At 46.8% G+C, this 24941-nt stretch overlaps 1 protein-coding gene and 1 non-coding gene across 5 annotated transcripts in view; both read right to left on the minus strand.

Moving 5' to 3' along the window:
- RBFOX1 (RNA binding fox-1 homolog 1) overlaps nt 1–24941 on the minus strand; it is a 1460772-nt gene that overhangs the window by 426227 nt on the left and 1009604 nt on the right. The gene's annotated exons all lie outside the window — the stretch shown is intronic.
- LOC116581556 lies at nt 18396–18531 on the minus strand. The gene has a single exon (XR_004282104.1). It is a non-coding gene; the product is annotated as a U4 spliceosomal RNA (small nuclear RNA).

Consider the following 24941-nt stretch of genomic DNA (forward strand, 5'->3'; position numbering starts at 1 on the left):
CAAATGAAAAAGACTCTTGATCTTGGTTTCTCTTTTTCAGGTCTATCGATGGAACCCACCCTAGATACCCATCAGATCCTGAAGCGTTCTCTGCTACTGACAGTCAAACTCCGGGCTCCCAGAAAAATCCTTCGCCGTGTTCTGAGAAGGAGAGTCACCACGTGGTTTCACCCGACCCTGTGAAGCCTCCCCTGGAGGTCTTCCCTCCTCATTACTCTAATCTCAGACTCGCATTCTTAGGCTGACCCAGCCATTAACGATAACCTTCCTGGTCCTGCCCAACCCACCCCGCGCTCCAGCTTCTAACCCTCATAGATGCCAGCGACCTGGCCTCATCCAGTTCAAAAGCTAACCTCTCCGGCGGCTGCCGACATCAGAACAGAAATCCGTCCTTCAATCAGGCTTTAACACACAAGTCTGGGAAGAGGAATGGAGCGTGGGCCAGACGAGCACGGCCGTAGTGGAAAGCGTCTCCACTGAGTAAGGGGGGGCCCTCACAGAAAGAAATTTACCATGAATGAGATGTCTGGTTGGGCAAAGCTAAGTGAGTGAGGATCTTGGACAAAGACCCTTTTCTGTAAACCACTGAAGAACGCCTCTACCCGGAACGTGGCCATCCTTCATGGGGAATGCCCTGGAGAGCTGCTTGGAGCTGCGCGGCTCCCTGCTTCTGACCTGAATCACAGCTGCCGTGGCGCCCACTCTGCGTCAGACCCTGGGCTAACCCTGACACATGATCTCATTTAATCAGCATGACAACCCGATGAGGAAGAAAGGCTGACGAGTGCTAAGGAGGGTGTAAAAGGCACACAGTTCCCAAGCAGCAGTGGGCAGATTTGAACTCGGGCGCCCAGATGCATGGCTGCTGTGGGTGTTGCCTCCCTCCCTACCCCGGGTCCCGTTATCCCGAGAGCTTTAGCAAGCATTATGTTGTCACTTTCTTGCCCTGCCGACGTTTCAAGAGGCACAACTCATTCTGAGAGAGCTCTGGGACGCCACAAGCCCTAAACAGTTCCGTAAGAATGAATGAGAAAACCCTCATTGCTGAGGAATGTATTAATAATAGGGACTGACACAGACACTACCTGCACAGCCAACCTGAGACTTGGCACGACGTTAGGGCTGTTTGCCTGTCAGACAGCGCTGTAACTTCAATGGCTGAAACTCCCTGCATTCATGGAAAATAAACAAGAGCAAAGAGGAATGTGAGTCCCTTTCTGGGCCACCTCCCCTCTGCTCTGGTCATTTCTGCGGCCCTCTCTTGCCTCCGGCTGAGCTTCTGAAACGAGGAATCTTTTTTTAGCCGGAAAATTCACCGCCGCCTTTCATAACATCAGCTGAAAAGAGTGACATGCAGTATTCAAAACCTGGCTTTGTGTCTTCATGAGGAAATTTTAAATGACTGACAGGCTGGCTAATAACGGTAAAAAAATAAAATGCCATCTCTCCGTTTTCCCAGCAGGAGAGAAACCCAGGGCTTAGATAGCTCTTCTGAACTGCATGGCTTTCTACCCATTTTCTGGCTGGGCACGCCGAGACCTCAGTTCTTGGGCATTGTGAAGACAAATCAGGAGATACATCGGGAATTCCTCTGAGAAGAGAAATCCATTTTTTTCAGCGTGTCTGCTTTCTGGGGTCTCACTTCGGGAGAGATGTGACCATTCTGGTAGGGTAACAAACTTCAATGAGCGCTGAATAACCACGCTAAAATTTTTAAAGTGTGTGTGTGGGGTGAAGGGCAATGCAGGGGGGAAAAAAAAAGAGAGAGAGAGAGAGCTAGAAGCTAGAATTCCCCTTTTATAATTTGGCCACCTTGCCTTCTGAGACCTGCCTGGTGGCCATGTCTTCTTCTGACAATTTCCAACTACTTCTTGGACCCTTATAATGTGCAAAGCAGCTGTTTGGGGTCACACTCCCTAAAAAGGCAAAGGTAATTTTTTACACAGATATCTAAATAGGAGCCACAATATAAAATACAACAGTCAAATCAAACCTCAACTAGTCACAGCCATTCTGGCCTTATCTTTCAGCACATGGTGAACACATACCTCCCAGTCCAAAAACAAACCCAGTAAACCAAGCTCTTCACGGCTGGGATTGGAGGACAATGGGTTGTTCTCTTAGCTGGAGAGCTATCTCTTTCTTATCAGTCAGCGATATGTAAACTCATTTAGATTCCCTGAGCGCACATCCAATCAAACAGTCCCCGAAGTATACTGCATCCTGACAGACAGAAAGCAGTATGGGATATCGATGTTCTTAGAGATCAGAAGATCGCTGGGCTATGGGATGCCCGTGAAGCATGCTGATGCTAGGGATATTCCTGATATAAGATGATCAAAGTGGGATTGGGAATTCCACTTTGGGATGCTAAGACTAGCATCTAACATGGTTGCGAGACAGGTCCAGAGACCACAATCTGAACCACACTGCCACGATCATTTACAGAGCAGACAGCTAAAAGCATGGGGAACAGTTCTCAACCGGAAGGAAGATGAAGCCGTCGCACCTGCAAGTATGTAATTGAAAATGGTGTGTCTTCCAAGAGACACGTCAACATTAGGGTCACCGCCACCATGGGCCCATAAAACAGAGTACACACGTGGTGAAATCTTAGAATTTGGGATCGCCGTGCCTTCTCTAATGGTCTTATGCATTGCTCTTTCTTTGAGCATCAACAGTTCGAGCTGTTGGCCTGTGTTGCATACATGGTTCACGGTTTGACAATGACACCACGCTTGGTGTGGTGAGATGCCAGAGCCACTAGAGATGGCCGGGAAAGGAAGCCCACTGAAGGGCACCTTATTGAGTTGTTTCTCTCTTGCCCACATCACAGCATGCTCTCCACTCACGCCAACAATTTCCTTCCTGCACTTTTGCTGTTATGGTTGCTGGGAGCAGGGAGTTGTGGGTTCTGCAGAACTGTAGAGTTTTATTGGCCTGCCATATATAATTGAGCTCTCTTGGGTCAAATACGTGAATGGTGAGACTCCACTGTAGGCACTTCGTAAAATAAAGCTTAATTGGACCAGATACACCACATTAACAAAGACCAACCAAACACAGAATTTTAAAAATTCCTAAAAGAGGGGCACCTGGGTGGTTCAGCTGGTGAAGCGTGTGCCTTCACCTCAGGTCAGGATCCTGGGGTCCTGGGATGGAGCCCCACATCGGGCTCCCTGCTCAGCGGGGAGTCTGCTTCTCCCACTCCCTCTGCTCCACCGCCCCCAACTTGTGTTTCCTCTCTCTCACTCATTCTCTCTCAAATTCATAACATAATCTAAAAAAAGAAAAAAGAAAGAAAAATCTCCAAAATAGCTCCTAAAACTGATCGTGTCTCTATTTTCCGATCGAATGAATTTGGCCTTGCTCGGAAAACCTTCTCGGTAGAAATGCACGCGCTCTTTCAGAAACCGTAAGAAACCCTTCAGTGGAAGGTCACGTTTTAATCTTATGAGCACAGAAAAATAATCAAATTATCCAGCTGGCTTTCTGGAAGGGATGGAAAAGATGGAATGGTTCCGACTTCTGGAACTCCCCTTCCAGGGTATGCATGGGGCAGGGATCCACAGGTGAGAAGCCCATATTGCTCTGAGTTTGACAAAGACAATCCCATCCAGCGGGAAAAACCCGCCACAGTATTCATTCTGGAACGGCGAAGTCTCCTCTCTTCCCGGCACTACGAAATGCCCAGTCTATCATATTTGTTTCTGACTGCACATTACATCCTTTAACATACCTAACAGTTACTTTCAGGGGAAAATACATTTATAAATGAGCACGGTTGTAGCACCCGACAGTCCCTTTTACCCCGCAAACTTTTAACTATGCTCATCAATTACTCTTAACGGTGCAAAGAGTTGGCAGTGTTTACCCACCATCCTTTCTGAGTTATTCAGCTCGATCTTGTGGCTCATTAAAAGCATCTCTATTTATTTTGCTGTGTGTTACAGTCCTTAACTTTGGCACAACACGCCAAAAGAAAGCCCATTTTACTTTTCCCTGTGGTGTTAATTGGTAGAGCACGCTGCCTGCCTCTTCATTAATTATGTCAATGCCTATGAAACTTCCATTTTCATGGGGGTGAATTAACAAGGCTTCTCTGAACAGGGCTGACAAAAAGCCAGCCCGACTGCCTGTGACGATGGGGATAATGAAGGCTGCTGGTGGTCAATGCCATGTTCGGTTGCAAAAGCTCTCTTTGTCTGGCCCCAGAGCCCTCTCACCCTCTCCTTCTCTTGTGACCACCAGCAGGAAAGAGGCACTTTTGTGAAGCTAGGGAGCTTCACAGCTCTAGGGAGCTTCACAGCTAGGGAGCTTCCAGCAGCTCTGTTAGGAACAGCCCAGCACTCTCCAGACCTCCAGACATAGGACTGTGCTGCACACACACTCCTGGCATGGGGCTGACAAACGCAGGGGACGGGGGCCAGTTCAAACCCACCAAATGCAGCCGTGGCTTCTGAGGCTTCCAGACAGGTTCCTGATTACCTCACTGCAGGGGAAGCGAGAAAATAAAAGGCAATCCCTGCTGAAAACTCCCTTTTTATTTATTTATTTATTAAATCACTCTGAGAGATGACTTGCGAAAGGCTCGCAGCTAGGTAGGAGCAAAAGAAACATAGACGTGCACTGCGTAACCCTAAAAACCTTGAGCCAAATCACATTCTCTGGTTAACAAAACTGTTCTTTTATTTTTGCTTACTTCTCTGCTCAATTACAGTGAAGGTTGGTAAAAGAGTGACACCTAGTTACTGTTTTACTATTTTCTCTCTCAAACATGCAACCTCATCCCGAAACTCCCCGAGCGGGATCCGATACGGATTTCAGTCTCTCTCTCTCTCTCTCTCTCTCTCTCTCTCTGGCTTCCTCGCTCTCCAACTATGTCATTTTCAACCCTCTTTCAATCTCCATCCATGTGTCTTGCATGACACACATATTGAAGGGGGATGAGAGAAAGAAACATGCACGGAGGAAGGCCTAGGTAGACTGTATGTTTTAACTGCAACGCCCAACACATCTTCGGAAGGAAGAGGATGGTGATTTGCAGAGGATTTAGCCGGAATCATGAAGAAAAAAGAAAACAAGGCTTAAGCTGACTTCCCAACTCCTTGGGGGGGAAAAAAATCATCACAGGGTTAGAAAAATCAGCGAGATGGAGTGAGGCCTGGCCCCTGAAGAGGGGAGCTGTGGTCAGGTGCACGGGCACCCCAGCACCCCCACACCGACATATATATGCAGACACCAACATGTACACAAAACATGCGTTTGCATATATGCACGCCAACACTCACTCATACATAAAGACGTACAAACAGACGTGCACACACAGTGGCGATAGAGGAGGTAGACTGGAGACTATGGGAGAGTGTGAGATGAGCTATCCAAGATGCCCAGACCCTGAGTATTAGGGAGTGCTCTCTGATAGTCCATTGCAGTCTTTCCGCTGCACGTAAACCTTCTTCTCAGAAGAAAGTGGTCAGCTACTGTCCACCGAGTGCTGCTTCCCACGGCTGAGGAACGGGTCTGCATTGGTTCTTTGAAGCTAAGCCCTTGGTTGTACTCTTAGAGTGAGCTGCCTCAGGGCCCTATGTACGCTAAGGGTGGCAGATGTGGGGTTGGGAGACAAGTGGAGGACAGGTTCCAGACACGAGAAAATGCAGGTTCTGAAAATTTATCATTTGCTTTTGGCCAGAAATCTGGCTGTACTTTCACTCACCGAGGACACATCCCTGAATCCTCTCAGCCTTAGTTTTCTCATATATAAGAAAGTAATGACTCCACCACAGGCGTGCTGGAGAGAATGAATAAATGACGAGGGCACAGTAAAAATTAAATAAGTATTTGTGGAAAACGAAGAGTCGTCAGCGACCACGCCCCTAAAGGTCTTGGCCCAATGAAAAGGGAATGGTTCGGGGGCGCCTGGGTGGCTCCGTGGGTTAAGCCGCTGCCTTCGGCTCAGGTCATGATCTCAGGGTCCTGGTATCAAGTCCCGCATCGGGCTATCTGCTCGGCGGGGAGCCTGCTTCCCTCTCTCTCTCTCTCTCTGCCTGCCTCTCTGCCTACTTGTGATCTCTGTCTGTCAAATAAATAAATAAAATCTTAAAAAAAAAAAAAAGAAAGAAAGAAAGAAAGAAAAGGGAACGGTTCGAAGAGCACGGGTTTACGGATGCTGATTGTGTACGAGATGCGAGGCTCGACTCAGTACTCACATCCTTCCAAGGCATTATCACCAGGACCGCTGCGGTAGATGCTGTTGTGCTTCCCATTTTACAGAGGAGAAAACTGAGGCTTAGAGGAATCGTAGGGCTGGTGGAGTTTTTGCTGGTAGTACCTGGAACAACCCAGATTTAGTGATGCTCTTAAGGACGTGCAGAGAGTGGCGTGAGTCACGCTGCCAAGGAGCGGAAGTAACCCAGATGTGTACCAGGTGTGCCCAGATGAATAAAATATGCTATATCCACACAACAGAATGTTCTAGAGCAATATCTGCCCCAACGCAGGTGAGCTTGGCAAATGTGATGTTAAGGGAAAGCAACCAGACACGGAGAAGCCAGTGTGTGATTCCATTTGCCCCCGAAATGTCCAGAACAGGCAGACCTGGAGAGGCAGACCGTGGATTCGTGGCTGCCGGCGGTCGAAGGGAGGGGTCAGTGAAGGCTGGTATGTTCGAGGGTGTTTTGGGATGGGGAAAATGTCCTCCCCCCCCACCAGCCCCAGGTTTAATGAGGTCTCATTGTCAAAGACCGTATGCAGTATATGTGAGGCATACATGGTGATGATTTTGTGCATATACGTTGTGAAAGCAAAATGGTTTGAAATTCGTTGTGGGGTCGGCAGTGCATCTCTGCAACACACACTTAAAACACACACACACACACACACACACACACACACAACAAAGCAAAACATTGAATTGGTGAATTTTATGGTAAGTGAATTAGAGCTCAGTAAAGCTGTTTCATGGACAAACAAAAGTCCTTTCTCACCAAAAGTACAAGCTACCCAGACCACCTTACTTATAACCTCCTGGATGCAGGCAGGAAATGGAAGGTAGGTTTACCTATTTTATTTTATTTTATTTTCCCACTTAATTTTGGAGAAGTGGGAGTCAACGAGCAAAAGAAATACTGGAGAAAAGAATAAAAGACCATGCTGCATGGATTTGGTTGTGTGAAGAATTCCGGACTTTATTTTCAGGCTCAGAGAAGGGTGTGTGTGTGTGTGTGTGTGTGTGTGTATGTGTGTGTGTTCATATGTGTGTATGTTTGTGTGTAGTATACAGCTGACCCTTGAACGACATGGGTTTGAAGTGTGCAGGTCGACCTATATGCAGATTTTTTCTAATAAATGCGGTACAATACTATAAATGTATTTTCCTCTTCCTTAGGATTTTCTTTTAATTTTTTTTTAAGATTTTATTTATTTATTGGACAGAGAGACACACAGCAAAAGAGCGAACACAAGCAGGGGGGTTGGGAGAGGGAGAAGCAGACTCCCTGCTGAGCGGAAAGCCCGATGTGGGGCTCGATCCCAGAACCCTGGGATCATGAGGCAAGCTAAAGGCAGCTTAACAACTGAGCCACCCAGGCGCCCCTAGGATTTTCTTAATAACACCTTTTTCTCTAGCTTCCTTTCTGGTTAAGTATATAGTATATACTGGGGCTAATAATACATTATAAGTTTATGAAAATATTAAAAAATTTAAAAAAGAATATAGCATATAATATATACAATATATAACATATGTGTTAATTGACTATTTATGTTAATGAGAGATCTTCCAGTGAACAGATGAGGAACAGATAAATTCCCGGGGACTCCAAGGTTACATGTGGATTTTTAACTTCATGGAGGGTTGGCATCTCCAACCCTGGGTTATTCAAGATCCACCTGTATTTGTATTTGTGTGTGTGTGTGTGTGTGTTGTGTGTGCATATTTTCAGCCTTCGAAGAAGACTCTGCAGTATGACTATGAAAGACTATGACTCCAGTTGCGTGGGAGGGAGGGGGCTGGGGGCTGAGCAAGCAGGAGCCGTGGTGGTTTCTTGTCTGAGAGAGACATGGGGTCCGGAACAGAGATGTACATGGTGGACAGGGACAGAACGGTGGCCCTGAGAGGCACTGTTAGGACTGACTGGCCGTTGAAAGAGGAGAGCAGGTAGCACAAGAGGAAAGGATGAAGAAGGGTGCTGAGGCGTTTAGCTGAAACAACTAGGTCATCCCATTTGCCAGCACAGGGATCTGGGGAGGGAAACATACTTGCTGGGTAAGATCACTGTGTCATTGTGAGGACATCCTCCTCCCACATGCATGAAATTAAATGTCAGAAGTCCTTTGGGGAGGAAAGAGTAGAAGAAAACAGGAGGTAAGACTTACTCTTGATTAAATGAAGGGTCTACATCTGCTTCATTAGAAAACTTCTTTTACTTGGGATACATGGTCAGGGACCAGGAAAATAAGGTGGCAGTGAAAAGAAGCAAAAAAAAAAAAAAAAGATTCCCTTTAAGGAAGCACAGAAGTTTCCAGAAAGGATCGGGTTCCAGGCATGAGGAAAATGTCAAATTCTTTCTTGCTTCCTCTTCAGGGCAGTGGAGATTAATCCTGAGCTATACAGTGCAAACTTGGAATATTTTACTTCCGTAACAATGCACCACTTTAGAGTTCCTGCATGCCCTCTGGCTGGCAAAGCCCTCTAGCTGTTTTTGAGTCCATTCCCCTGTTTCTGGGCAAGACTTTTTCAACCCTCATCCATCAGGGAAGTCTATTAGGAAGGACTGGCTTCGGCATTAAATAGACTGGAGTTGGTTTATGGCTCAATCCTTTATTCATGGTGACATCCTGGGCATGTTCCCTGGCACTTTGGAAACTCAGCCCCCTCATATATAAAATAGGACAATGCCAGGGCTCTTTGAATGATTGAAGAGATCGCCTGTCCCAAGAGCCCGTTCCAGAGTGTGGCACACAGTAGGCTCTCAATGGCAGGTGGCGATGGTTACCATCATTCTCCAAGGCAACGATTTCTCGTATTCTTTTGGCTTGTTTGCTGGCATTAGGGGATACCTTTGAGAATTAGGAAAAGCCATGCTTCCATTCTCAATAAATAAATACTCACGAACAAAAACTTCAAACAGACCTCCTGACATCTGAGCCATGGACCACATTTTAAGAATATTTGATCTTTAGGAAGTTGTTCTCAACTCTGGCTGCCTATTCACATTAGTGGGGGAACTTAAAAATTACTGATCATTAAGGCCTTCTTCCCTAAAATTATCTTTGAGCGGTCTGCATTTGGACACAGGCAACGCTATTTCTTAAGGTATCCCAAGAGACCTTAATGTGAAAGCAGAACGGAGAACCGCTGATGGAGTGGGGGGGAGGCAGATACAGGCGCCTCCTTCCCTCTATTTATGACATCCCAAGTGCCCTGCACGTCCCCTGATTCTGGCAATGTTTCAAGGTGGTTAGGAGCTCAGCCTCCAGGCTCCAGATGACCTACACACCAATCACTCTCAACCCCCCATTAGCAGCGTAGTCTTGGCAAGCTGTTCAACAATTTGGCTCTCGTTTATTTCTTCTCATCTCTAAAAGCAGGAATGGGACGATCATACGGTCTTCCAGGATTTGGGGGAGCATGGAATAACATTGGCTACGGGATGGTTCTCAAAATATATGTGGCAAAGCTCGAGCCCAGGAACAGGTCACACAGGTAACCGTGACTGCTTCCATGAATCATAAGGCCATGACCATTTTCACCACCTTAGCATGGTACCCCTTGATCATCAATAAAGTCCTCAAAGATGGATGCTGTTCTTCTCTGCTTTCTTGAAAAAGCAGCTGGTGAGAATGTCTCATGATACAGTCCTCAGCCTCCCAGGGGTATGATGCTCCTCTGCTTGGGGAAAGGTCCGTGCCCAGGCCCTAGGGATCCAAACAATCCTGCTCTGGAGTAGACACCCTGACTGTGAATTGCCTCCACCCTAAAGTAGCTTCTGCCTAGACTCAAGCATACCCATCCATCTAAAATAGTGCGTTTGGGGGGAAGTGGCTAATAAAACAGGTGTTCCTCAGTCATCAAACATCGAGCCTTTGACGGTACAGCCAACAGATTACTCTCCCTGAGAGTAAAGCATTGTGCCAACACTGAAAAAGCAGAAACAAAGGAATCATATACAAAGGTGGCTGATGTGATGACAAAATCTAGCAGCTTGTGCTTCTCTCTTCCTCTTGACCCTAAACGACAGATGTCAGTCAAGCTGTCTGCTCCAAGCCGGCCTTCTGCACCCGCCACCCACACGGGTTAATCACATCCCCTTTCTTTGGTAAATTCACTTCTCACTGCTGATTCTCAGCTAATCACCCTTCCCTGGACTCATCTGGAACCTCCCTGGCCCTGCTTTTCCAGAAACAGTGACTCAGCCAGGCAAGGCAGGTTATTCGGGGTGGCTGGATGGGGGTGAGAGGGGGTAGGCAGAAGGGAGGAGGGGTAAGAGGGAAAGGCAATTTACGGCGCCTGTGGGTAGCTGGCTTCCCCCACTGGCACATTTCTAATTTTATTTCGCTTGCATTTATATTAGGAAATGCTGCAACCACAGCGTGCTGAGGGCGGGGGACGGACTGGAGGAAGATGTGAGGGCTTACCGCCGCTTAGAGACAAGGGCCCGGGGAACACCCTCTGAGGCTTCCTCCATCAGGCTCCTTCCTGCCCACCTGGCCTGGGAGCTGAAGAAGAAATGTCCCCCAGACCCCCAGCATAGGAATAACAGTAACTTAGGTTCCTGCTCACGTCCCCCTGGAAACGAAGGGAGTTAGCTTTGCTTACCAGGTGTGGCTCTAGATTCCAACAACATGCTCTTTCTCCCTCATTTCAGATTCATGGGATGCTTTTTACATGGAAGATGCTCCCTGGGGTTTTTACCGTTTCCTATATTTATTAATGATGGAGCCCTAGAGCCCAGGATTTCTGTCTCTCTGACAGCTACCAGCCCAGGGGTTAAAAACTTGGGATTTGGAGATCACGCAGACTTACTTTTTAATCCAGTGCGACTTGGGACATATCATTTAACCTCCCTGAACCTCCTTATAGATAATAGGAGGATAATAATTGGGATAAAAGTGTAAATAATGCATGTAGGAATCTTAGCAGCGCGCCCGACGCCTAGGACGAGTACAATTCAGAAGTGCAGCTGTCATCACCGTCATTACGGTGGTCAATTTTACGTGTCGACCGGGTTAGGCACCTAGTGATTTGATCAAACACTAATTTCGGTGTTGCTGTGGAAGGTATTTTGCTGATGGGATTAACGTCAGCTATCGGGTGTCTTTAAGTAAAGGAGATTATCCTCGGAAATTTTGGTGGGCCTGATCCAATCTGTGAAAAGCCTTAAGAGCGGAACGGATGCTTCCTTGAGGAAGAAGAAATTTCACCTGTGCAGCGCCGCCTCGGCTCCCGCCTGAGAGCTCAGATCGCTCTTCCTGACAGCGTGCCCTATGGATTTCAGACCTCCAGACCTGCCTGGCCAGCCCCCACCATCCTGTCAGCAAGTCCTTGCAATAAGTCACACACACGTGCACACATACACACACACACACGTGCAGAGAAGCTATGCTTTCACATTGCGGGGTCAGCTTTTCTATGTGGTCCACGGAAACACAGTTGGGGGGCTGTGGTATATGACTTCACCAAAGCTGCCGTAACAAAGCCGCATAGACTCGGGGGTGAACACAAGAGAAATGTATGTTGTCATGATTCTGGAGGCTGGAAGTCTGAGATGGAGATGTTGGCAGGCTCGGTTTCTGGTGAAGACTCCCCTTGGCCTGCAGGCGGCCACCGTCTCCCCGTCCTCCCACCGTCTTCCCTCTGGGCCCATCCGTGTCCTCATCTCCTCTTCTCGTGAGGGCACCAGTCCTGGTGGACGAGGGCTTACCCCAATCACCTCATTTAGCCTTCATTACCTCTTTGAAGCCCCTTTCTCCAAATACGGTTTCATTCTGAGATGCTGGGATTTAGGACTTCAACACACAAATTTGGGGAGGGACCCACTTCAACCCATCCAGATGGCAAGAGAATTGGTGGCAACATCATACTTTAGCTCCAGTGAGATCCCTGCCTCCAAAAGCCAAGTTCCAGAGATAAGTAACAATCCTCAGTTCTCCTACAGCCACATCGATGCCTCTTGGTTTTTCCCTGCAGGATTGCTGATGCCTGAGTTCCAGCTTGCTAGAAAGGATGGCATGCACTAAGTTCCCTGGGTGGTGCGCAAAAGAGAGTCCACTTACAAGAGGCCCCCAGTGGGGGGAAATGAGGAGCTTCCCTAAGAGAGAGAGAGAAAGGGTGGGGGGGGATGGAAGTCTCCTTGGCATTGACCTCCCCAGGAGCAGCACATCTTCTCTATGGTTCTGTCCCTGAATAAAGATATTCTGTAGAGCAGATGGTGTCCGGCAAGAGACGGTGGCCCACTGCCCTCTAACAGTGCAGGCTCTTGCCCAAAGCCACATGAACTGGGGCCAACGGACAGATTAGCCCTCGATGGGCTGGAAGCAACTGCTGTGCGGAGAAACCCAGGTCACGACTCAGCTGGATTCTATTGAAAAGAGGTTAAGAACTTTCTTGACTACCGTCCCTCTTGGGGTTACAGAAGCGGTTCCTAGTGCCAAGCACAGTTTCGCTGGAAGACTCTGGAGTGAGCGTGTTGCTCCTTCTACTGGTATCACAGATTACTTCCCTGGCCCCAAACTTGAATGGCCCTATTTCCATTTCATTAGTTTTGGTAGCAAGATCAGTAATTAATTCAGCCATTTCATCATTCAAGCAATATTCACTGGATCGTCTATCGTGCGCCAGGTATCATCAGGGCTTAATCTAGGGTATGTTGGATGTCCAAATTACTTTTAATAAATTTTCTGTTAGTTTTTTTTTTTTTTTTTTTTTAAGTGGGTTCCACACCCAGCATGGAGCCCAACTCAGGGCTTAAACTCATAACCCTGAGATCAAGACCTGGGTTGAGACCAAGAGCTGGCTGCTTCGCTGACTGAGACACCCCAGTGCCCCTGTTAGGGTTTCTTTATGCTGTGGAGTTCCTCTCTCCACCATTCATGTGCATGTGATGGAGAGAGGAGGAAGGATTCCTGGAAGGGACAGTGGGGAAATCATGAAAAGCATGTTCCGTCTGCTCAGAAACACGCATGGCTGATCAACCTGAAGCTAGCAGAACGAAGGGCCAGAGCGTGACCAGGGGGACGTGCATGAAGCCTGGCAGGGTACATGGAAGTGGGTGGCTCCGCTCCGTAAGAGACAAAGGTAATGAAGATGCTGTAAAAAGAACATACAGTGTAAACCTCTGGCTGATCAGCGGAGAAATGCCATCAAGATGGATGGGGTTATTTGAAGGCTCTGCAGAAGCAGGTACACATCTGTCTGGTATTTCCATAAAGCCCTTGAAGTCGCTGGGATGAGGAATGAGATCATGATGAGCTACAAAGGGCTCCGTTGGCTGCAAAAGGCCATGGTACCATAAGTGAGCCGAACACAGACAGGGAGCCGACCCCTGAGCAAGAAAGAAAGCAAGAAACCAATGTTCTAAGTCAAGACGATTACTCACTCGTGCCTCTCCCGTTTTGTTCTTTTTTTTTTTTCAGAGAAGGGTATCGCTTGATTGTTTAGAAATCCCCACCTAAACACAAACAAGGAACGGCCTGCCTTCTAAAATGCATCCATGCTCACACACCTATTTCTTCTTGTCCAGGAGCTGGGAATTCAGTCATGGGAAATCCCGTAGTAAATGTCGTGGCCGTGGGTTTGTCACTTTGTAAATCCTCACTCTGTGCTTGACAGGACTCCGAGATCACCTTTTAGAGCTAATCCAGCGGAGGGATAAGACAGCATTCTTAGCACTTCACCTGGAGTATAATATGACTGGCAATAAAATCTGCCTTAACCCCTATGATTGGCAGAGGGTTATAGGATGGTGGGCAGCTCGCTTTGGACAGCTAGCAAGTGTATTTCTTACCAAAAAAAAACACAAAAAACAAAAACAAAAACAAAACCAAAACAACCTGTACGCAAATATCCCAATTGCTAAAAATGCACGTAATGCATCTGTAAAGGGTCTGTTAGGTGAATTGAGCGATATAAATTAAAGTCAGACCGATTACACAACATACGATCTCAAAACTCCTACTTACTCCCCGTCTTCAATTTAGCCAGATCCTCGCAGTGCACATGCCAAGTATTAAGATGCTGTTCCCTCCTAAATCTATTCTACCCACTGAGCTTGCCTAGAAAGATAATCCGTCTGTACCACCTGGCTTACTCAGACAATAAATATTACTAGACAGAGGGGATTATTTTTCCAAATTAGACCGTGAGTAAGCATCTACCTAAATCTGCTAAACATTTTATTGAGTTCCTGATGCTGGTTCCCCTAAAACAAAACATCCCACGATGATCTGGGTGGCCAAGCCACACCTGTGTTCAAAGAACACCATCTGCTCGAGACGCCTCACGCTGTCAACAGCATGATGTGAGAAAGCCAGATGATCTTCCTGGAATTCCACCACAGAAGCTGGGGAGTAGGGCCGTAACGACCGCCTGCCTTTTGGAGATGTAAGCAGGACGTTACTGGCTCCTCAGTGATGGTTCCGGGGCGTGAGGCACCGATTCATCTCCCAGAGATAATCACGACATAATCACGACAGCCCCTGTACTCTCCCCTTCGCCCCTTTCGAAGACTCAGGAACCTCCTTTCCTTCCTGGTTGTTCTGCCGATCACCAAAGACCGCAGGTTGAATGACCAGGTTTATGTCAACACCAGAACGGCATGAAAACCCAGTTCTTAAGATGTGTTGTATGTTGTCAACACATCTGGCAGGAATATAAACCGTAGGCAGTGACCTACGATCAAAGGTTTTGTATTTATCTCCATACGTTTGTACTCAATTGGAATTTTCCAAAATATGCACCGGGACAACACTCATCTCGTGTAGCATTTTTTCCCACCTCTCATCCTCGGTGTTAATACCACTGAGAGCGGGGACGGGGATGCAGATGGAAGGATAATTAAATATTGCACAAACAGTTTCTACCTCTACCTCAAGGGGGGGTTGGTGGCATAATGCCTCCCACCTCTCTCTCTCTCTCTCCCTCTCTCTTACATGCACCATGCGCGTGCGTGCGTGCACACACACACACACACACACACACACACCACACACCACGAGCTTGATGATAAAACTGCATTATTCTTCATAAGAGGAGCCTAGAGTTCTGGTGAACTGAGTCCCTGAGAATCCAGCAACACATGGAAAATGGAGAAAAGTAGGACAAATATGAGAGGGGCAGTAGCTTTCCACTGAACCAGCAGAGGGCTATGCTTTTAACATGCATGATATCATGTTACCGGCCCCCCACCCCGACCACAGTGGAAACAGACCAACAGTGAAATCCATACCTGATGGGGCATCAGAAGCCCTACAAGCTACATCCCTGTCTGCCTCTTCCTCCCCGCTCCTGTCTCTTTCTGCCCACATGTCACCCTGCCTCCCCACCCCCCCACAGGCCTCCTTTGTCTTTCTGGAGTCTGCTGAGACCCTTCTGCTTCAGGGCTTTGTCCTTCTGTCCTTCCGCATCAGCCTTCCCTCAGCCTGACCTTCACGAGACATCGTCCCATGCCTCCATTTCGGCTGGTGACCCTCCGTAATTCTTTGACTATGTACCATTATCTCTCACTGTGGCAAAAGCAATTTATTCGTGGATTTTATTTATTGACTTTTGGGGGATATCCCTGTCAGCACAACACTAAACTTCCGGAGGGGAGGGACTCGTACATCTTATTTACTAGCTCATTAGGTACCAAAGGCGTGTCTGTGGGACCAAATGAGTGCTCACTCATGGTCCACTAAGAGGGATGGGGAGGAGGCAGGAGGAGAGGAAAGGGGAGAGGAGAAGAAAAAGGAGAGAGGTCACCACACAAGGAGGAAACTTCCAGGGAACATCACCCCCGCCCCCCAAGACGGAGGGACTCTGAAAAACAAGGATGCTAAGATTGACTTCTAAATTTCTTCCTCTACCTTCTCTAACTCAGTAAGAAGAGCTGCTACGCACAAGGCCTGGATGGTGCCCTGTGCTTGGGGCGATGGGCTGGATGTAGGAACAGAAAACTGGAATGGGTGGTAACTCCAAGCATCCGCAGCTATGTGGCAGGGGCCCTGGACTTCCCATCACCCAGGGATAGACGATGACGCCGGTTTAAACATAGGAGGCTGGAGAAGTTCGAGGCACCCGGGCTGCAGATCTAAATGTTAATCAAAGATGGTGACAGTCTTAAAATATAACGTGAGTGATGTTTGAGAACACAGCACAGCCTGTGCAGCCCTATGCAAAGCAGATGCAAATCGTATGTAAATGTGCACGTGTCCTCCTTGACTAGTTCTGACTTCAGCCCCTTCTGAGGATCAGCTCTCTGGACGTCCCCAGGTTCCCAGGGAAATCCGTGGATGGGAGGTCATTCTCCCACTTTTCAAGGAAGAAGGCTGCCTCTGCTGGGTTGGAGGGGCTTTTGAGAAGGAGGCATTCATGAGCTGATATTTGCAAAGGTAAATATCAGCTCAGTATCAAATGGGAAACTCAGAGACACCATTTACCAGTGAGATGCTAGACGGGGTCACAGAGATACAGAGACGTGCTTCTGAGCTGCGAGAGAATAGACAAGCTTGTACTGGCGGAAAACTCATTGCAATCCCGGGGACAAGCAACCCATATTGAATTTTTTTTTTCCTTTTTAAAAAATTGTGGTAAAAATATACAGGATATGAAATTTACTATTTAAGCTAATTTTAAGAGTACAGTTCAGTGGTATTGAGTACCTTCACATCTCACAACCATCCTTTCCAGAACTCCGTTCACTTGCAAACGTGAGACTCCTTCAACCTGACCTCATTAAACACTGACTTCTCACTAACCCCTTCAGCCCTTGGCAACATCCACTCTACTTTGTCTGTGATTCTGACTTTTCTAGATGCCTCATGGAAGTGTAACATTGCAGTATTTGCCATTTTATGACTGGCTTCTTTCACTCAGGATTGTGCCTTTAAGGTTAATTCATGTTGCAGAATATATCAGAATTTCCTTTCTTTTTAAAGCTGAATAATATTCCATTATATAAATATACTACATTTTGGTTGTCCGTTCATCTGTCAGTGGACACTTGGGTTGCCTCCACATTTTAGCTATTGTGACTAATGCTGCTATGAACATGGGCATACAAAGACCTCTTTAAGACTCTGCTTTCAGTTTTTTGAGTATTCACAAGTTGAACTGCTAAATCATATGCTAACTCTATTTTTTATTTTTTTTTTTTAGAAATCACTATATCGTTTTCTATAGTGCCTGCACATTTTATTTTTTAAAAGATTTTATTGATTTATTTGAGAGAGAGAGAGAGAGACAGCAGGAAAGGCAGAGGGAGAGAGAGAATCTCAAGCAGACTCCATGCTGAGCACAGAGACTGACATAGGACTCAATCCGAGGACCTTGAGATCATGACCTGAGCTGAAACCAAGAGCCCTACGCTTAACTGACTATGCCACCCACGTGCCCCATGGTTGCACATTTTACATTCCCACCAACAGCGCACAAGTGTACGATTTTTCCGTACCCTCACCCATATTTGCCATTTTCTGCTTTTCCTTCCTTCCTTGCTCCTCTCCCTCCCTCCCTCCCTCCCTTCTTTCCTTCCTTCCTTCCTCTCCTTCTCTCTCTCCCTTTCTTTCTTTCTTTTCTTCCTATGGCAACCATCCTAGTGGATGTGAGGTGGTTATCTCATTGTGGTTTTGATTGATATTTCCCTCATGATGAGGGATCTAGAGCATCTTCTCATGTGCATACTGGTCATTCATCTCTCTTCCTTGGATAAGTGTCTGTTCAAGTTCTTTGCCCATTTTTGATTCAGGTTTTTTTTTATTGCTGTTGTTGAGTAATTCACGTTGTTTTTCTGCACACAATCAAGTGACTCTAGCAGGAAGATTCTGGGACAGATTCTTCCAGAAGCATACAGACATTGCATCTACGCTCATCCTTCTAACATCAGCAGTTTACGTCTTTTTTTTTTTTTTAAGATTTTATTTATTTATTGGACAGACAGAGATCACAAGTAGGCATAGAGGCAGGCAGAGAGAGAGGAGGAAGCAGGCTCCCTGCTGAGCAGAGAGTCCCATGTGGGACTCGATCCCAGGACCCTGAGATCATGACCTGAGCCGAAGGCAGCGGCTTAACCCACTGAGCCACCCAGGCACCCCAGCAGTTTACGTCTTAACTGCCTTCACAGATTCCTCTACTTCCATTACTGCTCCCTCCATCATCAGTCCCACGATCATCTCTGACCTGGAGTTCTATCATCACCACCTAAAAGGTCATCCTGCCTCCACGCTTGCTCTGCCCACTTTCTACATGGCAGCCGGGATGAGCTTTGTTTCAATCAGCAATAATCGTGCCTCAGATAAACCTCATTGGCTACTATACTGCCACTGCACAAAGCTTAGCTTTGTAATGAAATATCAGATCATCATTCTCCTGCCTATACCCAGCTAAGAACTTCCTCATCTGGTGACATTCTCTTTTTCTTCTACCGCTGTCTGACCACTCTATCTTTCATTTCTCAGTCATTGATCACTTCAGTATGTGGCCTCCTATTCCACATTCCACAGTAGCTTCACTCAGTCCCTCGGCCAGTCCAACTGTCTCCCATCTCTCTGTTTTGTTACCTACGGAGGAGGTTTTCCTCTCTTTCTTTCTTCTTTTTATTTTTTTTAAAGATTTTATTTATTTATTTGAGAGGCAGAGGGAGGGCACAAGAGGAGGGGGAAAGAGAAGGAGATTCCCCACTGAGCAGGGTAGCCCAACCAAGGCCTCGATCCCAGAACCCTGGGATCATGACCTGAGCTGAAGGCAGACACTTAACAGACTTAGCCACCCAGGGCCCTGAGGTTCGACTTTGTGAAATGATTTTATATTTGTCTCTTCTGCCTCGGTCTCACAACAATTGGGTTTGTTGCTATTTACAGAGTCCTGAAATCGCTGTGGCTTAAGCGAAACATACGTTTATTTTTCTCTCCCATAAAAGAAGTCTGGGGCTAGGCAGTACATCAGAAATCCTGTTGCTCCTTCCACTTTTTTAGGCCATAGATTCCACCCTCAAAGTAGCCTCTATATCACATGGTTTAATACAGCGGGAGAGAGAAAGGGAGAGAATGCATGGATGCTGCTGGCGCTGTGAGTCAGCCCCTATTAAAGGGTTTTCCCAGAAACCACACCTAATAATTTCCATTGCCATCTTGATGGTGATCCCTGTCTGCTAGGAAAGCTGGAGAACACAGTATTATTTTCCTTTAATTTGGGCATCTTGGCTATGACTAAAGGGCCCATTACCAAGGGGTCAATTACTAAGAAAGAGGGATAAGTGGCTAGGGGAAAGGCAGCTGGCAGTTTCTGTCACAATTCCTTCTTGAGTGTTTTTCCGCTACCAGATATTATGAGCCCCACGCAAGCAGGGATCTTGTCTGTGAGGCATAAGGCAGTATCCCCAGCCCCTGTTCCAGTGTCTGATGGGCACCTCATAAACACAGGTGTGATACATACCTGATTAAAAATGAAGCACAGTGGTAGCTTATATTTTCCAACATGATGTTTAAGAGCACACATGGATCCTTTCTACCTTTCAGATTCTGTCCTAAGACAGGCTAATTAAGTGTTGCCAGAGGCCCATCCCCTTCCCCATTCCCTTCCCTGGGAAAATCCACCTGTCTTACATCGGAGAGTCGTAGGATGGTACGTATCATCTGCAAGAAGAGTGGGGTTTCCTTTGCAAAAATCACCGCCGCCTAGAATCTAACATTACAATCCACATGAGCCAACCTGTGGGCCGGAATGAGGCAAACCGGTTCTCATCGATACCACGTGTTCATGTCCCCAGCAATAAATGTTGCCACGGCCTGGCTTTTAGGTTTTTCTCTGGAATTTTCCAGGAATCCGGCTCTGTGATTGTTGCCGTCTACATATGGAGCAGATTGAGGGATGGCCAATTGCAAAAGTGGCCCCACAATGTTCTTTCAGTCTAATTTTGTTCCAATGCCACTCAGACTACTCTCCGATGCCATGCGTGGACGTGGCTTCCGTCCCTCCACAGACAAGCCCACAAAGGCATGATGAGCGTGTGGTTGTGCCGCAGCTTCCAGACCTTCAGGCGCCTGCTACCTAAAACACGCACACATCCATTTCCAAAGACATTTTAAAGTGCGTGATTCAGGGCCCATCTCAAAAACATTTCTCATCTATTACTTTTTAACCGATTACCATTCGATTTTTCAAATGATAAAACAGGAAACCCTTTAAACACTCAGTGGATCCTGAATTATTAAACATAAAAGGGCACTTTGGTGTATTTATTATCACACTGGAGGAAATCTTGTCTGGTTTAAGCTCTTAGCTCCTTAAAATGTCCCCTCTACGCTGAAGTGGAGTTAAAAATGCATTGCCATAAAACTCCATCCATTTCCAATTTTCTCATCATCAGTTTCTGACATTATGAGCTGTCACCTTCCCAGGCTGCAACTTCCCTGGGGAGGAGGATGGCCATGTGATGTTGGTGGTCATACTTCACTGGCCTCTTGGAACTGGAAATGAGCCCCAGTTCTCGGAGCTGCCTCCGTCGCCACTCTCCAGACAGACTTAGCTTCTCCAAGGATCAACTTCTGGGGGTTTCTCTCAAGCACGGTCTATACTGTGCAAACTGTGTGCAACACAGAAAACTCATTTCTTTGGAACCTGTGCTGATCCTTACCTGTTCTGGTTCTTTTATTTTTTTTTTAAAGGGAGGTGATATTCACATGATGTGAAATTCACCGTTGTATACTGTGCGATCTCGTGGCGTTTAGCACATCCCATCATGGCACAACCACCACCTGTATGTAGTTTCAAAATATTTTCATCATCCCCAACGAAAACCCCATGTTGATTAAAGAGTCCCTTCCTATCCCCCCTGCCCTAAGTACTACCACTGTGCTTTCTGTCTCCATGGCTTTTAAGTTCTAGAACTTTCATACGAATACAGTCACCCAGTGTGTGACTGTCTGTGTCTGACTTGTTCCACTGAACATGATGGTTATAGAATGTACCAGTCCTTCGTTACTTTGTATAACTGAATAATATTCCTTTGCATGGACATACCACATTTTGCTTATCCATTCTCTCATGGAGGGTTATTAGGATTATTTCTCATTTTTGTCGGTGGCGAACAATGTATGAACCTACATGTACAAATTTTGGAGGACCTGGTCGCAGTCCTCTCGGGCATCTGCCTGGGAGTGTGGGTGCTGGGCCAGAGGGTAACTCTGTGTTTCACTTTTTTTTTTTTGAGGACCTGCCAACTATCTTCTACACAGGGATAGTACTTTTTGTTCACAGGTTTTAGCTCTCTCTCCTATCGATGCTATTTTTAACTTTGTACTCAGGAAAAGATGACTCCAGAAACAGAAAGTAGCTCTGGAATTCCCAGAAGCAGGTGTTAAAATCAGCAGCAAGCTCACCTCTCCCTGCTTCCAATACAACAGGAAGCATGAGATGCTCAGAGCCGTATTTTTCCTTATTCCTTTTCTCTCTCCAAGAGGAGAACAGTTGCGGGAGAGGCATAAAGGGGAACCACCTCGGTACTTAGTTCCAACAGCCTGGAGAAGGCAGAGATGCTGGGGAAAAGGCCTCCTGAAGGGAGGCTAGAGGGAGAAGGAACAATGCCCGTGGCCAGGTGTCAGGAGACGGGGAGAAACAGCCTGGCCACTCAGTCTGGCTGTGCTGTGCACCTTTGAAATGGAGTTTTTCAAATCCTTTCTCCTGCCCTCATTACTTCACTTCCTTCCCTCTGTCTTTTCTTTTTAGAGATAGAGCATGAATGGGCAGGAGGGACAGAAGTAGAGGGAGAGAGAGAAGCCTAAGCAGGCTCCACGCCCAGTGTAGAGGATGATACGGGGCTCGATCTCATAACCCTGAGATCATGACCTGAGCTGAAATCAAGACTCGGACCCTTAACCCACTGAGCCACCAGGGCTCCCCTAAGTCCTTCTTAAAATTACTCGGACTTGCAAACACAGATGATGTATGACTAAGTATATTTAGTCGTATGTATTTATCTTTGCTCAGAATTCCACTTCCCTTTCCCTGTGCAAATGCTCTCCTCCTTGCCGGAAACGTCCTTCCATGAATCGTCTGTCTGAAAATGCCCGCCTACCCTCAAAACCCTGTCCAGGAACCACCTGTCTCCTCCAACCTTTCGAGACCCCCTTCTCCAGCGTAACTCCTGCTCCCGTGTCGTCACTCAGGTTTACTTGCTGCCGCACATACCTGTCTCCTCGTCCTACCCAGGGCTTCTTGGAAGGGAGGGATACTGGCTTCCTCCCTTAAAAATGGAGATAAAAATATTTCCTTCTCAGGATTGTTGTCAGGGTGAAGTGAGAGCACTACCTTGTACATCCCAGGGACTTCATAAATGTTTGTGGAGGGGCGCCTGGGTGGCTCAGTGGGTTAAAGCCTCTGCCTTCAGCTCAGGTCATGATCCCGGGGTCCTGGGATCAAGCCTCTGCATCGGGCTCTCTGCTCAGCAGGGAACCTACTCCCCCCACCCCCCCCGCCTCTCTGCCTACTTGTGATCTGTCAAATAAATAAATAAAATCTTAAAATAAATAAATAAATGTTTGTGGAATGAGTGAGCCTTTGGTCTCCTGCCCTCTCAAGGCTGGCAAGGGTCTGAACAAGAGAGTGCTGAGTGTGCACTGCACAGCAAGGTGGGCAAAGGGGCTAGGAAGGGAGGAGAGGGGAAGAGGGCAAGCTGGAGAGCTGATCGCTGAGAGCTCTGTGGGACGGAAGGGGAGCGTGACCGCAGGGTGGCCAGCACCACGCGCGGCACACGGACCACCCATCACTCATGCTCAGTACTGAGCCAGAGGAGCCACTGCTATTACTGTCGCCACTCTGACTGCAGGACACACTTTTTAGATTCAATGTTGCTGAACCAAGCCTGTGCTTTTGTTTCCTCTGGACGGAAGAAGAGGAGGAGGAGGAAGAAGAAAGAAGGGGCGGGGGGGGGGGGGGGGTGAGGCCCGAAACAAAACAAAGCGGTCATCAGCGAAGCTTCAGAACTCCCTCTGCCAGGCCGAGCAAGATGATGGTCATGTTCTTCTGATGCTCAGAGCCCAGGAAAGTCCTCAGATCCTGCTGCAAACAGCAACGCAGCCAAGAACGAAAGGGAAAGCATGTCACATGTTCGAAGCTACACTCGGTAATCCATTTATAAGAGAGAGAAGCCAAGCACCTCTCTTTACCCTGTGAGCATCTCTGCTACCCATTAACCCTTCCAGACTTGTGCTATTGAGTCCTGCCTTCTTCTACCCTATCGGATGCCAGATGTGGTACCAGATGCCAGGTGCCTGCCCCCGCCCATGCAGCGATGCTCATCTTTTCTGACCTGTAATTTATACGGTGGACCAAAGGTTTGCACATGAGTTCCTTGGTAGAACTGGTTAGGGTTGACAGCACAACGAACATTCTCACAAGAAGCCCTACCCTGCGAGCCTGTGAGATAAGAAGCAGTGTAAGAGGATGAGGCTCAGAAAGGGTCATCCTTTCCTATCATGGGATATAAGGCTCTCCTGGGAAAGCTGGACCAGTAGCAGAGCACGGGCACAGCCCCTGACACGGCTAGTCTAACAGCAGACTTGGCTCAAGGCAGGAAACAAAGTGAGGTCAACAGATTGTATGGGGTTTTTAATAAAGGTCATAAAGTAGGGGTGTTAGATATTTTATTGATAGCATTAGCAGAATAATAAAAAGCAGATTAAGAAGCAATGGACTTAGTTAATACCTGTCAAATTTCAATACTGAAAAGATGTTACTCGTTTGTCTTTGAAATCTCCACTTTCAAACGTCAATGAAATTATTTATTTCTGGTGACGAGGTGGAAAACAAAACTGATTCAGAGATAGCTAAGGGCCTTGTAACTTAATGATGAACAGCTTTTTAGAAATTAGACCCAACTCTTCAAAACCTTCAGCCCTGAAGAATCAGATGTTCCCAAAGCTTAGCCATCCTTCTGCCACTGTCACTAAATGGCCATCATGTGTCATAATGATAAACCATCAGCTTAACGTAACTTTACACGGATGTACCTTGCTTCCACTGAAACACATTATTTTTACAAGGCAACTTTACATCAATACTACAAATGGAAAAGAAAAAAAATAATGTCACTTATTCCAAATAGAGAGTAACCATAAAATAAATGCAATGCAATCACAAGTTACTAATATCTTGCTACCATTACCTGCAGACATAAGCCTGAAGCCTCCATCTTATTGTTAAAAATGGGGATCATCAAGTATTAGAGAGATGTTGAAGACACCCTAGCACCAAACAAAGACCTTCTCAATAACATAAACAGGAAAATGGAAAGAAAATTCAGAACAGAGTAACTCCATCCCCAAATGATTGGTTCAATGTTATTTAATAGCATCTCTGTATGTCATCTAAATCGATAATAATCAGATGGGACTCACACTTTGGGAAGGGCGGTTTCCAGCTTTTCTTTAAAAAAAAAAGAGAGAGAGAGATACTACTATCTTTTCAATTTCTAACAGAATATCTCATATTTTTAGTTATTGCTCCAAGAAAATGTCAGTCGCTCACTCTCTCCTTCCTGTGGCAACATTTCTTCCAGTTTTAAGTTAACTAAACATACAACCCTAATATCTTTTAAAGATTTTATTTATGTATTTGACAGAGATCACAAGTAGGCAGAGAGACAGGTAGATAGAGAAGGGGAAGCAGGATCCCCGCTGAGCAGAGAGCCCGATATGGGGCTCCATCTCAGAACCCTGAGATCATGACCTGAGCCAAAGACAGAGGC

The sequence above is a fragment of the Mustela erminea genome, chromosome 20 (assembly GCF_009829155.1).
Source record: "Mustela erminea isolate mMusErm1 chromosome 20, mMusErm1.Pri, whole genome shotgun sequence".
Taxonomy (NCBI): Eukaryota; Metazoa; Chordata; class Mammalia; order Carnivora; family Mustelidae; genus Mustela; species Mustela erminea.